The following is an 18,287-nucleotide window of genomic DNA, read 5'->3' as shown; positions in this document are numbered from 1 at the left end:
TTATGGATGATATAAAATTATTTTCGAATTCTGAACAAAATTTAGAGAAAATGATCGAGGTAGTTAAAAACTTTTCAGATGATATCAAAATGACATTTGGTTTAGATAAATGTAGAACGATCCATATAGAAAAAGGCAAAATTGTAGATGGGGACGAGAGTATATTTAGAAATTTCCAAATTACTAGTATGAAAAGGGATGAGGTTTATAAGTATTTAGGATACCCACAATCAAATAGATTAGACCATAGTAGTATTAAAAATGATATTAGGATTAAATTTCAAACTAGGATAAGGAAAATTTTAAAATGCAATCTATCTGCTAAAAATTTAGTAAAAGCAATAAATACTTGGGCAATACCTCTATTAACGTACTCATTTGGCATAATTAAATGGTCTAATACAGATTTAGATAACTTAGAAAGATTAATTAGAACTACGCTAACAAAGTTTAATTGCCATCATCCAAATTCAGCTATAGAACGAGTTAATTTACCTAGAAATTTAGGAGGTAGAGGTATAGTAAAAATAACTTCTTTGAAACATAATCAGGTAGAAATGCTAAGAACTTTTTTTCCATAGGAAAGCTCATAGCTCAGAAATGCACAAAATAATTTGCAAGGCAGATAGAAATATTACACCTTTAAATTTATATGATGAGAATGCCAACATTTTTATAAATCCCAACCAGGAATTATTAGATTCCTGGTCAAATAAAATTTTACACGCAAAACACTTCAATTATCTCAACCAAACGTATGTTGACAAAATTAAGTCAAACAAATGGTTGAGTATTGGAGAGTTGAGCGCAGAAATAGAAGGATTTATGCTTGCAATTCAGGATAGAGTCATTAATACTAAAAATTATAGAAAGCATATAATCAAAGATACAAATCAAATTGATGATTTGTGTAGAAAATGTTTGGCTTTTCCGGAAACTATAGAACATATTATATCGGGATGTTCTATATTAGCACCGTCCGAGTATACATTTAGGCACAATCAAGTTTTAAAAATAATTCACCAAAATTTGGTAATTAAACATAACTTGATTGACTGCCGTAATGTAGTACCATATTATGAATACGAACCAAATTCATTTTTAGAAAACGAATTTTATAAAATATATTATGATAAAACTATACTAACAGACCGAGCGATTAGTCATAATAGACCCGATATAGTTTTACATGACAAAATTAAAAAAAATAACTTATATCATTGATGTTGCTATTCCAAATTCCTGTAATATTCAAAAATCTGTTAGTGAAAAAATAAGAAAATACACAGATTTAGGAAATGAAATAAAAAGAATTTGGCATTCTCAGACTATAAAAATATTACCATTCGTTATTTCGGCTACTGGCATTATACCTAGCTCTCTAATTAAAAATTTAGGCGTATTAGATCTATCAAAAAAATTATATATAAAGATGCAAAAGTCGGTCATTTTGAATACATGTAGGATAACAAAAGATTTTTTAAATATTTATGTTGAGGGATCAGTAGGATTTATAGGCCCTGTTAGAAGTTCTACCGAGCCGAACCCTTTGATATGAAAATATCTGGAGACGGTGAATTTTTTTTCCCATTTGATATCTGGTGATTTGACGTGTTGTTGTTCTTGTATTGTTTTGTATTTATTTTACTTATATAATGCACTTACATAGTGTTGATTGACTAGCTGATCATTTGTGGAAAAGTGAGTGGAAGGGTTAAGTTTTTCCTTTGGGGAAGACTTAACCCGGACAACTAAATCGGAAGTATAAGCTATAATAAGATATAATAAGCCCTGATGAAGCTTGAGCTAAGCGAAACCTGGTTGGCTGTTAATATTAATTCAAAATAAAAGTGGTGTTTTACAAAGTGTATTTTTCATTTGATAGATGATATAATTTATTTGCCACTCCCTTGAGTCTCGCAACGTATGTATTTATCCCTCCCGTTACACAAGACGATGTGTCAAGAGACCAATTGGGTAGGTTAAAGGGTCACCCTAAATCAGCTTCTCCAGATCTGGCATACCACGCAGTTGGTGGGCAGGCGCATCCTGAACACACCTTACCGATCAACCCGGACACCCCTGTTAAATCGGTTCCATGATAACTCAACACAGTGACAATTCAACAAACTTTTAAAAAGAAATATAAAGCACTTGGGGTGACCTATGGCAGAGGTGTTGGTTATCCAATAAACTATTACCGAGGCGACGGTACCCAAACCCACCCCCAAGTCAACAACAGTACAAGATAAAAAATCTCATTTTCCCCAAGAAAATAGCTTTGAGATTAAGCTAGCCCCTTGTTTCCGTATCGGCAGCCCACTGCTGATGCTTGTATTTCAACGCGTCTCTTTTACATTAGTTACGATCTAGCATTTAATAGTTTGAGTTTGTTTACTAATAGTATCGCCACAACTCTGTATCATACTATCTCCACAACCCCCGAGAGAACTTTAGCCTCCACCCCTATAATCGTTACCAGCAAATTAACTCGGAGCTTATTGGCTTAAATCGAGCGTTCATTTCCATATCCGTTTCTTGCGGCCATTTTGTAATGCAACTTCACATCCGTTTAGAGCTACCCTCCACTTCAGGTGGAAACTAAATGCCAAATAAATGTATTGTTTCATAAATCTTTTGTGGGGGCTTTAATAATAATTATTATTGATGATATTTCGAAATAAATATTTAAATTTCGTTGTAATGCTTGGTAAATGATACATACATCAATTGATATTGACAAAAATTGTCGGTTTATTATTATTTATTTTATTATTTATTTTAGAACCACCTCTGGGCTGGAGCCCCACAATAATTGGTAAACGTACATGATTCTCTGCAAAGGAGGGAGGTGCGTCTGATCGACAATCCATTGTTAAGAGGAAGCTGCAAGCCAAAAATATGTATATTCTTGGTATATATATATATATATATATATATATATATATATATATATACTTGGTATATATATACCTTATATTGTAGGTAATAGGCATTAAAATTGCTTGGCAAACAAAGTCTAGAAACGTTTGATTTTAGGCACAAAACTGGTTTTTATTTATTTTCTAAATATTTTTATAAGAAAACAAAAAAGTTAATCAATTGAAACTATCACAGATAATTTTAGCTATAAAACTGTATATTCTTGAAGTTGTTTCCTTTATGCGTTCATACATTTCTTTTGAAAAAATATATTTTTTTGTAGTTTACATTTATATTTTTTTTGAGTAATTTATTTTTTTATTTGTTTTCACTCAAGCGAAACGTTAAGAAAACCTTACATTTATCTAATCATATTTTTTTAATATTCATAATGTACACCAATTCGTTATAAATATTTAGATCAAAATAGTTATTTAGCATTAAGCTTCACCTTAACAGACCGATTACCACCTTTAATGTCGTAATGTGGGTATGCTTAGTCTGTTCTACAGGTATTTTCATAGAGCCTGCTCTAAGGAGCTAGCAGCATTGCTCCCCGGTATAGCAGTGCACGTGCGTGAAACTCGACGCTTCATGAGAAGCGGGCGCTTATGTGTAAGACGGCTCGTAAGTGGAACGAGCTACCGGCGTCTGTTTTTCATCCTTCGATATATATATAATCCCCTACCTTAACCCGCCTCATAGAGATGCCCATCTGGGTGGCGACATACCTTCTCTGTCTTTACACGGTACAGACAGAGGCGCTCTTGTGATGTGTCTCATAAAAAAATTATTTTGAGCATTTTGCATTTTTAACCTTTCCCTTACTGTGCTAAAAAAATCCACGCGTTCCGGTGCTGTGTAGTCAATACACATCTCAAAATAAGCTAATTGTTTAAGTTTATTATATTTTATATCAAACGTCATAATAATTGTAATTAAATTGCTGAAAACATGAAAAAACCATCGGCAGATGCTAAAGAAACGTGCGAGGGGTCCACATTTAACGACGGTTCGCGAGCGACTGGCTAGCGGCTTGCGGCTGGCACAAACACAGCTGTGCGGTCGTAGGTATCGGTGGTCTAAATCAAAATACAACTGCAGACGTGTGGATGTTTCATGTTCTCGCATAGCGAATTAAAGCGGGACATCAATAGCGTGTCATTTCCTCGCACACTCTTCGCGTATTGGTATCACACGGTTGATTGTATTGGTGTATTTGTTCCCGATTTTTAACAAAAATCTCTGATTTTTAATTGAAATTGAAAACTATGTAAAATATTATTTTTTAATTCAGTGCATAAATGTTTAACGGAGGAATACCTAAAATCTGAACCCAGAATTTATAATATTTATAGAGTTATTAAAGTTATTCGAAGCAATGTGTAGTAAATACACACCACATATAAGGAAAGGTTGGAATGTTAATTATGTCACAGTGTCACGAAATGGCGTGATGGTTAATTTACCAGATGTATTACTAATTGATTTATTGACAATGCTTTGTAAGTGCAAAATATAATAATAAGTAATACACATTGGATTACTAGTATTTAATAAAATCAATGTTATTCAGGATGATTTGACTTACTGAGTCATCCCACCATTCCAGTTCTAGTATTACAGATTACAACCCTCTCCATTTGATGAAAGTATTACACATCCAGAATCATCTCCGGTTCCCTCGTCATTACCCCACCGTATTACTTAATTATTGATTTAATTCACAAAAGGACTTTATTCGGGACACGTCCTTCTCAGTCCTTTGGCATCCTGCCATCTCTTACAATGCAGGGTGCAGGGACTTCTACCGAGTTAATCCTTTCTTTCAAGACAAGAATTTGGCAAAAATAGTTTTAAACTTTGTGTTATTTTTTTCTCTAAGCACGAGAATCTCTCAATTAATTAATATTAAGAAACTTATAAGATTTTATTTTAAAAACGACTTTACTAGTATCTACCTAATGTTGTTAACATGTGTCAAAAATTTATTTGGATTCGCCAAGTTTGGTTAAATAAATATTCGATCCAGTTTTATTTTTGTCACTTAAGGCGATGCACTACGTAGTAATGCAAAATCATGTGTTTTTGGTTTGTAAATTTGGTCGCCTAGAAATGTTTCAGATGCTTTAATTAAATACTGCGAGTAGAATACATCCTGGCCTTTGGAATAATCGAGTATTTTTTAGATAAATCTTTTTATAAGCCCAGAAAAAAATAATGTATAAGGCCTATGAAAACTCCTTTAAAGTTCAAAATCTCCTACTTACGAACCCATTTTCGGTTACAATTTTATTGTATAATGTGACAAATTAAATTATTTATAAAATGATCGGAAAATTTTTTAATATTTATGCCTGAACCTCAACAAAATAAAATAAAAGGCACTTCTTGGCCATGTTTTTTTCTTGTATAAATCAAAACAGGCGGATGGTGTTAAGCGGGAATTTAAACCTTATCCCCATCTACGTAAGGGGTGTTATTGATAGCGGCTCGATTTAAAATATTACACGACGTAGTGCATCGCCCTAAATGAATACTAGTTGACTAGTACCCGGCGTGGCTCGAATTTTCTCTAATTTCTATAAATACAATATGCATGTAATAATAATGATTGAATTATTTGTATAGCGCCGTTTTCGTGACAAAATCACCTCAATGGCGCTTGAAATATAGATTTTAATTATAGATTTTTTATAGCGCTATCAAAATCGTTGCGTAGTTTAGAAGAACTAAGAGCACAAACAGACGCGGTTAACGACATTTTTTTAGTATAATAGAGATGTCAATGTTCTGCTCGTAATTGAAATGTCGTTGAGGACTAGAAATAGTTGCGTTGACTTCTAAATTCTGGGCAAAACATCTCTACAAATTGCGTAGTGCTAGAATTAACCGTTCTACAGTTTACAGTTTTTTTGATAAACATACAGATTTATAGATAAATACATATTTCTGCTTCAGATATATCCAGATGTTTGCTTTGAAGAAGCCTTTAAAATTTACCCCAAGTGGAGTTTTATCAAAAGTTGCGCAATTTTGCAAAATTCTAATTGTTTTTATTTTAAATTTTAAATAAATACAATGATTAGATTCTGGCAGACAAGATTATAATTTGTTTTCAAAATTTGGACTAACAATTTCAGGCCATATAATATGTCTTCATTGCTTATCTGCCAATCACACAAATTTTCTCTGTGTAATCTTTAAACATTATTGTATGTTTTATATTCTACATGACTGCACCACCTAGAAACTAGAGCGTAGAGTCCATCCCTATAACTTAAACCCCTAAAGACTGTCTAACTCCAGAACCAGCGAAGAGCTTAACTATTAATCAAATTATACTCTGAAGAAGGATCGTGCGATAAGGACTGTAATGTATTAAAACCCGCAGTCTATCCTTGAGCTTTTTAAAAACCTTTTTTAGAGCTTTTTTAAGCTTTTTGCGCCTTCACTAGAACCTCTTTAAGCGGACGTGGGCGAGCTCTCTTCTCCTTTGTCTGAATTTCCAGTGTAATTTGCATCTAATGAGAAATAAAAACTTTTTTTAAATTTCGATCCCGGTTTGGGCATCTTAATTTTTTTAATGGACCGGTTAAATTTATTATATTTCCACTATATTATTTTAGTATTCGTAACAAATTATATAATTGTACCACCTCCAAACAATAAACGCACTCTAATTATGGTTGTCGAATTGGATAGAAAATACGGTTACATATCGAAATTGCACTCGAGTGAATTTCAGTAAGTACCAATATCACTTCCAAAATAGCACACGAACGAATTTCACACGTAGGAAATTTTGCCTAGTTAAATTTCACCGACTGTAACTACACACGTCAAAAAAACTTCAAGGTGTATACCAATGATGTTTCCCTGTAATGTCTTTTAATATAATAATAATAATAATATTTGGATGATTTGTATAGCCGTTTTTGTGCAAAATCACCTCAAGGGCGCTGTACAAATGTATAATACACTTCTTCAATGATCTACTAACTATATATTGAGATAATATACACTACCATACTTACCTGGTAGGTCACTCGTGATTAACACTTAATTAACATTATCTAATTGTTTATTAGCGAAATTTAGATATATACAGGATTTAGGACGTAATTGGAAAATTTGATATAATTTTACTTTCTCTCAGGAATGGTATATTTAATTTAAGGCGATGCACTACGTCGTGTAATATTTTAAATTGAGCCACTATCAGTAACAACCCTTACGTAGATGGTGATAAGGTTTAAATTTCCTGCTTAACACTATCCACCTGTTTTGATTTATGCAAGAAAAAAACATGGCTAAAAAGTGCCTTTTATTTTATTTTGTGGATGTTCAGGCTTAAATATTTAATTTTTTTTAACATTTTATAAATAACTTAATTTTCTACATTATACAATAAAATCATAACCGAAAATGGGTTCGTAAGAAGGAGATTTTGAACTTTAAAGCAGTTTTCATAGGCCTTTACATTATTTTTTTCTGGACTTATAAAAAGACTTATCTAAAAAATACTCGACTATTTCAAAGGCCAACATGTATTCTACTCGCAGTATTTAATTAGAGCATCTGACATATTTCTAAGCGACTAAATTTTCAAACAAAAAACACATGATTTTGATACAAGTCTGATATTTGCCAGATACGTCAATTTCACGCCTGTATACTTTCATTATATCCCAAAAAGCCGTAGGGCCTGTTAACCAACTAAACAACTGTTTAACAGAAATTGAACAATTCATCGAATTTAAAAGATAGAACGGGTTGTTTCAAGATATTTGGACAATTCATCAAATTTCAAAGTTCAGTGAAAGTTCTATTCCAATTCTTTTGTTATTTCAGTTCTGTAAAGCATCTCGCCCATAATGATATATTAACAGAACTTGAATAAGACTTTCACAGAACTTGAAAATTGACGTTGAAATTTGATGAATCGTCCAAATTCTACCCGTCCTTAATATTCAAATTGTGTAAAATGTCTATTCAATTATTATAATTATCCATTACGGGCCAGTAGTTTCACAGAACTTGAATGTTATCTTTGAAATTTGGTGAATCGTTCAAGTTGTATGAAACAACTGGCACGTCAATAAAATTCGACACTATCATCGCGGCGCTACTCAATAGTTTTTATTCCATTCAATCAGCAGGCCAGGTATCTTTTTTTGTCATTTTATTTACGTTCCAGTTGTTACACAAAACTTGAAATAACTGGCACGTCAATAAATTTGGTGAATGGCACGTCAATAAAATGTCATTATCAACTCGGCGCGACTTAAAAGCTTTTATTTTGAATTGTTCAATTGCTATCAGCAGGCTACATACAGATATCTTTTTTCTTAACACATTCTTTTGAATTTTTTTCTACTTATCTGGCTTTTATACAGTTCTACGCAATTCGTATTATTCATTGTATTAGATTAAAGTTTGATAAAAGTCACGAGTGACGAAGAATTTGTGACAATTCATTGTAGATAACATCAAATATAACAAATGACAAGTATCACAAGTCACAAGGATTTGTGATAACTCTTTGTAGAGAGCATCAAATATAAAAAATAATAAGTATTTTATATCGAATCGCTTTCTTTAGTGGAATTAATAACACGCCAGATTGTACACTCTTTGATAAGGATATTAATCACATCACATACTATTCTATAAATATAAGGTACGTAATATAAAGACCCGCTGATTATATTGTGGTATTTTTTATTCAATCTCTTCTTTAATCTTCTATTTCTGGCGTAGATTTTTTTAATGATCATTTTTAAAGTAAACACTGCTCGTAAGCATTGGCGGTTCGTAGTCTAAATCACTTAAAGCGATTTTAAAAAAGAAAGAAGATTTGTGTTTCGTGAGTAGCGTTTTCTTCTTCTAATGTATGGAGTCACATCTTTTCAAAAGACTACAGATCAAGGAGACCGTTTCGCACACTTATTTGATTATGAAGTTTAAAATTAATTAATCAGTAAGTACCTACTACATTGGCGAATTAGAATAATACTTCCATTGAACATTTGTGGCATTGAATAAAGTATTTTTACAAATGAAAATAATAGTTTACCTACTTGAAATCGGTGCAAAAAATAATAATTGTTGAAATTCATAAAAAAGTAAATAAAACGCGTAATCATTTACTTGACAACAATGAAGTAAATATTGAGATGCGGAGAATAAATGCTTGAAATGGCTTTAGTCGTGTTTGGTGACTAGTCAGGTACTCCCACACCTTTCCCTTTCCCAACTCCTTCCCCTCCCCACAACATTCAGCCTCACAACATACCCCAATTAGAGATGCCATAGTCTCACTGGCTCTATACAGTTGGAAGCAGTTGTGACTTTAAAAAAATCTAAAACTGGGTTATATTACAGCAGTCAATATGCGAAATTAATGTTGGTCCTGTCCAGTCAGCATTTGACTCAGTTGTTAGCGCAGTTGACAGCGCAGTTGACTAAAGTCCCTGGGAAGAAAGGTTCAATCCTCAAACAAATTAATAAAAAGATGTAAATTTATATATTTTTTAATACATCTATTATGCATTGTAGTAAAAAACTTGTGACAAAGCAATGACCCGACTGTAAGTTATTTCAACAAGTGACCACTGTTACTATCCCCTATCTTTGTTTAAGGCACTTTACCTAGACTAATTGGTATGCAATTATTCATTTGAAAGACCGCACTGGCCGTAGCCATTCGAGAACCCCGACTCCTCTGAGAAAGGCCAACAATGTACAACGCAATTGAATGAGATTAGCAAAGTGCTTAATCTTATTATCGTTATTATAATGTTGCGGGTATTTTCACAGTGACTTACGACAATGTTTTCTGTTGTCTAAAGTTATTATTTTTTTATTGAAAGGTCGAGTTCACGAAGGAGCTTTTAAGCGCGTTACGATTTTCACAAAAAAAGATTGGATGAAAAAAATCGTGTTTATTGTTAAGGCGATGCGCTACGTCGTTTAATATTTTAAATTGAGCCGCTACCAATAACAACCCTTACTTAGATGGCGATAAGGTTTAAATTCCCGCTTAACACCAACCGCCTGTTTTGATTTATGCAAGAAAAAAACATTGCCAAAAAGTGCTTTTTATTTTATTTTGTGGATGTCCAGGCATAAATATTTAATTTCATTTTATAAATAACTTAATTTGTCACATTATACAATAAAATCATAACCGAAAATGGGTTCGTAAGTAGGATATTTAGAACTTTAAAGCAGTTTTCATGGGCCTTATACATTATTTTTTTCTGGGCTTATAAAAAGACTTATCTGAAAAATACTCGATTATTTCAAAGGCCAAGATGTATTCTACTGGCAGTATTTAATTAAAGCATCTGAAAAATTTCTAGGCGACCAAATTTACAAACCAAAAACACATGATTTTGCATTACTACGTATGGCATCGCCTTTAAATGAAATCACTATATTTCTACGAATCCGTTTATATTATGAATACTTACCAAAAAATGTACGCTGCATAAATTGAAGCTTTTCTCATCGTTTCGCTTCAGTAGAATTCGAATTAATTTTTTATTACTTTATAAAAAATATAAACGTGAATTACTAAATCTTGTGTTTTTTTAACTAGAAAATTATGAACGCATTTGTTAAAAACTTTAAAAATATATGATTTGATGGCTAAGATTATCTGTGACAGTTTCCCTAGATTATTTTTTTTTCTTATGAAATTATTCACAAAATAAATAATAAAAATAATATTAACAGCTTTTTCGGTTAAATCGATCATTTCGAAAAATCGTTTGCCAAGCGATTTTTATGCACGTTACCTTTATTCGTGGTGATATAAGACAAACTAAAAAAGACATATTATGGGCTTATTCATGGACATATACTAAAACAAAATATTTTGATTATAATGTGAATACCGAGCAAGATTCCCAACCGCCCACAGCAGTCCATAGCGAGTGGGACTTTGAATATATTAAAAACTATATTATATCGACTGTCGGACTTCATGATATTACATGATAATTATTTGTGATAAAATAAGGCGTACGTGATGAACGAAGAAAGAGGTGTGAGAACAATGTATGACTTAGAAGTGAATGGTTGAATAACTCGAGGACGCCCGAGAAAGAAAAGACACGATCAAATAAAACAAATACTTAATAAAATAAAATACTTTTTTGTTTTAAAAACCACGATATTTATTAATTTAAGAACCGACCGGTTTCGCTTTACTTAAGCATCATCAGGGTACAAATTAATACTAATAATAATAGTATTAATTATAGTATTATATTAATTTGTACCCTGATTAATAATAGTATTATATTAATTTGTACCCTGATGATGCTTAAGTAAAGCGAAACCGGTCGGTTCTTAAATTAATAAATATCATGGTTTTTAAAACAAAAAAGTATTTTATTTTATTAAATATGTCAAACCACAAAGTGATTGCTTTCTACAATAATAGAAACAAATACTTATACAATAATAGTATTTACACTTTTAAAATGCACCCAGTTGTCAGGTATAGGTACTAGAATTCACGACCTCCAAATTTTTCCTAAAACCATTCATAAGTTCTAGATCAGGGATGGCCAACAGGTCGATCGCGGTCTAGGTAGCCCGCGAGAGTAAAATAAAGTGAATAGGAAAATATGACAAAATAACATTATTGTATGTATGATCGTGTGAGGAATGTGGATATCCGCAAAGAGTGCAAAGCTGATGTAAGCGTAATGAGTAAGATCAAGAAAGGGACGCTTAGATGGTTTGGGCATGTAGAGCGAATGAGCGAAGAAAGGAGTGTAAGGAGAATATACGATGCACTTGTGAATGGTAGCAGAAGTCGGGGACGCCCAAGGAAGACATGGCACGACCAAGTGAATCAGATACTTGAGTCGGGCCATGTCAAGAGTCAGAACAATAGAAGAGTATGTATGAGACGATGTATGAATGTGAATGAGGCAAGGAGTGCGTGCCAAGACCGAGTTGTTTGGCGGTCCGTCCTCTCTGCCTACCCCTGCGGGGAAACGGCATGATGGTTAGTTAGTTAACATTTTTAAATGTATTCGCGCGAAGGACTGAATAAGGTACCTACTCACACTCTTCGGTCGCTGAACAGTTGGAAAATTTGCACCTGGAGTTTGAAAGAGGGTTTGCGGATTTTGCCGCTCTCGAAGAAGTACTAAGTTTCATGGTATTCACATTTGATGAAAGTATTGATATTGACAGCATAACCGTTAAAATCGATAACTTAACCGATACTGAATCTGTTGTGGTCAAAGAAGAAATAATTAAAATGAGAAGCGACATATTTTTGAAAGCCAGGGCAGATGCCCTGGCTAAAATACCAGATGGTAGTACAGATTTTTGGAAACTGATTTGCAAAGAAAAGTTTCCATGCCTAAGAAAGGTAGCTTTCAAGGTATTTTTTCGTCGTTTTTCGGTTCTACCTATCTTTGCGTATCAAAATTTTCAACGATGAATGCAATCAAAACCAAACATCGTTCTCGCATAACAGATGCCCACTTAACTTCGTGTTTGCGAATCGCAGTTACTTTGTACACTCCCCAATATGATAAGCTTGTGGAGAATATGCAGAGTCAAAAATCCACAAAAATTAGTAAATTCTTACAAGTTTTTCACTAAATAGTTTTATTTTGTCACTTTCAAAATGTACCTTGCAGTCGACCGCAAGAAATATTTTTTAACGCAAGTAGACCGAACAGGTCAAAAGTTTGGCCACCCCTGTTCTAGAGCATCGCCGGGTACACGTCAGATAGTTCTAAATATATTTTATTTATTTATTATTTTATATTATAGAAACGAACAGTACATGATTTACAGAGATGAAACTATATATACAGGAATAGGATACTTCATGTTGGGTACCTATGATATGTTTCCTTGTAATGTCTGCTAAGTAGTATGTGTATTCCTTAATTACCATGAGACGTGTGTAGTATAAAGGTGTGTACGTAATGTATGTGTTAGTGTTTATGTGTGTGTGTGTGTATGTGCATTGAACAGTTTAAATTATTGACACGTTGCCACGTTTGAATTTGGGCAGTGAATCCGAAAAAAAGTCAATGTTAGAGTTTAGACAAATATTATTTTTAGATGTTGCATTTGTTTTATAATTAAGCGTGTGGAATAGCACTGTATGTCTTGTACGTCTTAAAGATATGTTAAAATTAAAATACAAATAATACTTTTTTTTCATCAAATACTTGTATGCAAACAATGTTACAATGTTTTTTTCTTTGTTTCAGGTTTGTTCCAACTTCTGCCTTTTGTTAAAATGGCAACATCCTACATTTGCATTACATACCGAGTAAGAATTTTTTTGAATGTATTTATTTTGTCTTTCATTATTACAGATGTCGGAAAACTCCAGATAGACATAGCTCGAATATTTTACTCAAATAATTCAGATTCATGTGATTCTTTAATTTTTTTTTTAATATCATATTTATGCCGCACAAGAGTTTTTACCGGTTCCAACCGTCTGGAGCCAGTGAGACTATGACATCCCCTATTTGAGTGTTATGTGAGGCTGATGCTACTGAGGAGAAAATGGTGATGGGGCCGAGGCAGGTGGGGAAGTACCTGGATTCTCAGATCAGGTCACAATTCTGAATGGTGGTCTTACACCAGGGCAATACTGAGAGTATCTTCCACTCGTGCCACAAAAATACTGTATATTATTTTTATTTAATAAGTTGTGCAAGTTCACAGATTAGAGGCTTTAGCTCCACACAGGAGATCCTAAGGGCCTGTTCTTTATGTCATATATAAGGAAGCTGTGAGGGGGGTATTTTAGGGAAAGGGAGGAGATGAAGTTCTGAGACTCAATGGAATCTGGGGATCAATGTGTCCAGGAGTGACGGAAATATGAATCCCTCCCACTGCGTTGCAAAGCGATGGATCGAGAGAGTCCGGCTGCAGAGGTCTAAAAGGTCTCCCTCAACCTCTTTCCCGATCCGGCCCGCCACGCATTAGGTGGGTAAAATTATCCGCCGCCAAAACCTAGACCTAGACAAACCTCACCCTATGAACCCGGGCACCCTTGCTAAAAACGTAATAAACCAATAGTTCCTTTTACACAATAATTTATTTATTTATTATTACACGCCCTAATGGGCTTTTACACACTACAAAGTTTAATAGTAGAGTATCACAATTATTATAAATTCTACAAAATTAAAACAATAAAGGAAACATAATACAACGAAAAAAGAAAAAAAAATAAATGTTACAACAAAAGCATATAATAAAATAAGATACATTAGTAAAAATGATAAGAAGTCTCACATAGATAGATATTCAAAATAAACATAAAAATATATATATTGCGGAAATTATAGATGTCTATTTGTGTCTCGATATATAAAAGAATTGAAATAAACAATATTTATATTGATTATTTTTAAGATGAAATATATCTCCCAGATCAGAGTATTTATTTCCGAGACTGTGAAGTCTTGGAATCGGGGAATTTTGATAAGACAGTGTCCTGGTGTTGTAAAAATAAAAGGGTAGTAAATTTCGGCAAGATCTTTTGGGTATGTGGATGCTGATTAATTGGAGTAACTCAGGACAGTCAATTTTGTAATGAAGTATTTTATGTAGTACTATTAAATCTGTGTTTATTCTTCTTTCTGAAAGTTTTAATAGGGACAATTTATCTAGTAAGTAGTTATAATCAATGTTTTCTACAGGAATATGCAATTTATAGTTTATATACTTCAGGAACTTATGTTGAATCTTTTCAATGTTATCGGAATGAATATTTTAAAAGGGGGACCATAACGTAGAGTTATACTCTAGTTGGCATCTAACAAGGGTTGTGTACAACATGATAAATGTGCCTAAATTATCTTTATGTGCCTAAAGTCTTTTGAAACTCTCAAAAAAATTGTAAAATTGTACGTTTTTAATTTATTTTTATAGTAAATGTCTATTATAAACCAAAGTATTTTAATTTCAAGATAATAACCCAATATGCGTAACAAAATGAAACAAAGCCTTTTAAAAAAATTGTATTTTAATTTCTCTCAGCTGTAATTAAATAATTAACTCTTGATATTAGCCGTGTTAAATTTGAGGTGGTTTATGTGCCAAATGAGTTATACTTTTTAATTTCCCCCGGTGAAAATAATTGCTGACATTAACAGCTTTTCTTTAGCGAATACTTGAAGAAATAAACCCTTATAATGGCCATTAATAAGAATAAAATGCTGGCCAACTTTATAAATAGCTGCAGTTTGTAACGGTACATTAATGCTCCTTTTTACGACACAATAGTGAGGGATTAGCTTAAGCTAAAATAACTTACTTCATTTGTATTTTGTCAGGTTTAAATTTATTTTTGGAATAAAAAAAAAACCGTTCGTGCACCAGTGGATAGAATTTTTCTCCGCCGACAGCCGATCATGCGCTGATGGCATCATAATTTCGCCCTAGATGAAATTTTTTGATATGCGATTTAAGCCCCTATGCCATGAGATTTTTTGAAAAGAATTTGACAAAATCGCTTGGGCTTGAACACTTTAGAGTTTATTTTTGATTTCACGCATTTAGAAAAGGATCTCGTGTATCAAAGGTTAATGAGTCAAATCTCAAATTGTAATATTTAATTATTGAAGACAATATTAGCAAAAATAATTAAATTTAAAAAAACAATTCGGTCGCATGTATAAGGAGAAAAATGAGTTCGGTTTTTCTTATAAAAATACTGTTAAAAATGTAACACGTATTCACGCATATGGCACACATGTTCCGACTTCCTCGTAACATACTCGTGCTTTACTGATAGTTTGTTGTGAAGTTTGTCAATTCTTTTTAGAAGATTATCTTCATTTTCTTAATGCCTATTTTTATTGGCTGCTATCGAGATTCTTCCCAAACAAAATGTAATCTAGAAAACCTTTTTCAAATTTTCGTTTAATTGTCTTTAATGAATACATTTATTTATTTTAGATTGTTATTAAAGCTGATGAGTGATGACATTGTTAGTTTAATAATATCAAACACTTTAATCTCTCCTACATGAATTCTTTCTTCCTTTTTGCAATCATTTTTTAAGAAGAAGCTACAAGCCGAAAATGTGTATATTAACCTAATATTGTAGGTAATAGGCATTCAAATCGCTTGAAAAACGGAGTCTAGAAGCGTTCAATTTTAAGCACAAAACTGGTTTTCATTTATTTTTTAAATAATTTTATAAGAAAGCAAAAAAGTTAATCAAGTGAAACTGTCACAGATAATCTTAGCTATGCTACTGTATTTTTTAAAAGTTGTTTCCTTTACGCGTTCATTACATTTCAATTGAAAATATTTTTTATTGTGTAATTTATTTTTTATTTCTATTCTACTCAAGCGAAACGATAGGAAAACCTTCAATTTATCTAAAGTATTTTTTTTGGTATTCATAATGTAATTCGTTATAAAGATTAATCAAAATAGTTATTTAGCATTAAGCTTCCCCTTAACAACGCAAAACCTGTGGTTATATGTTTACAACGACGAGATTTAAAAAAAAACACCAAATTGCTCTTTGGAATTCTGCGAAGTCACTACACACATGAAATGGATATTTATTCCATTTTACATTTTTTCCTAAGGAGATTTGCAAAGCTTCTGATTGGATAACATCGCATGACGAGCTTTGCCACGGTGGGGTGACTTTGATGGGATTACACGTTTTACTCGTGCATTTTTCACGTAACTTGGGGAGAACGGGACAAAGGAGACGGAATACTTTGTACGTCGCGTCGGATAGGACACCATATTTTATCACAATTTGTTTTATATCTTGATGAATGATAAAATTGATTCAACATAACATATTACATTTTGTTTAGTGATACCTCATACGGTGGGCTCAGTTATGTGTACGGGAAAAATAACAGTTTCAATTTAACAGTTTGTAAATAAACTCCGTTAACTATCAGCATTGAAATAAACACACTTTATAATTTGCGAACGCACGAAATACTAGGAATGATTTATCTGCAAATTCTATACGGATAGTTAGGAAAATATTTGAGGTTTTAGTTGTGCATTAAAAACTGCCACTTTCGCAGATATTTTGAAATGTGTTTCATTGAATTTAAAGATAAAAATATTTGGTCAATGGAAACCTTTTATATTTTCCAAACTATCCGTTTAGAATTTACAAATAATCCTTAATTTGTAGTATTATTCGAGTTAGTTATTTGCTCTTCAAAGTGATGTTCGTGGCCTTTTTTATTGCTGACCAACACTGTCGTCAGAATCTGTGATTTCCAAGTCTAAACCAACTGCATTAAATCTGGCCCTTAATATGTGTTGAGAGTGTAGTTTAGCAAGCTATACCCAGCTATTGAAATAATAAAATATGTACACAGGAAAGTAGGACAACTTTATTACATACTTTAATTATATTAACGAAAAATGACAATGTATTTAGTAAATCAGATGGAATGCTACTCGGAATTTGAGAGATCTCTGATTTTAACTCCTATATTTTGCACACAGAGTTTGTATAGTTAAGGTATCTGATAATTAAAAAGGTCCATGTTTAGTTTTTACTGTTTATACTAAATGTATTCTTTTGGGCTGTGGGTACTTGTCGTAAATATACTGGTGCACAACAGAAGGCTGCTACCTACATTGATGTACAGCAGGGAGGCTGGAACTGGCAGAGGAAGGATGAAATTATACTGAATGCTCTAGAAATGAGATCCCTGAGGCATATGTGTGGTAAAACCTTGTATGATCGTATGAGAAATGTGGAGATGGGCAAAGAATGCAATGCTGATGCTGAGCGTAATGAGTAAGATTAAGAAAGGGACGATCAGATTGTTTGGGCATGTAGAGCGAATGGACGAAAAAATTAGTGTAATTAGAATATATGACGCAAATTTGAATAGTGGAAGAAGTCATGGCACGATCAAGTGAATCATATACTTGAATCGGATCATGTCCAAGATTGCAGAAAGAAGAAAGCACCATGTCATTGACCAAGAGTCAGAATAATAGTAACTAACTAACTAACTAACTAACCATCACGCCGTTTCCCCGCAGGGGTAGGCAGAGAGGACGGACCGCCAAACAACTCAGTCTTGGCACACATTCCTTGCCTCATTCACATTCATACATCGTCTCATACATACTCTTCTATTGTTCTGACTCTTGACATGGCCCGACTCAAGTATCTGATTCAATTGGTCGTGCCATGACTTCTTCCACTATTCAAATTTAGAATAATAGTATGTGACGATAAATGTGAATGAGGCAAGAAGTGTGAGCAAATACTGAGTGGTATGTTGTTACAGTTTGGCAGTCCGTCCTCTCTGTCTACCCCTGTGGGGAAACGACTTATGGAAACTAGT

Source organism: Hesperophylax consimilis, chromosome 13 (genome assembly GCF_061612785.1).
Source record: "Hesperophylax consimilis isolate HC1 chromosome 13, BYU_Hcon_1.0, whole genome shotgun sequence".
Classification (NCBI taxonomy): Eukaryota; Metazoa; Arthropoda; class Insecta; order Trichoptera; family Limnephilidae; genus Hesperophylax; species Hesperophylax consimilis.
This window is presented reverse-complemented; position numbering follows the sequence as displayed.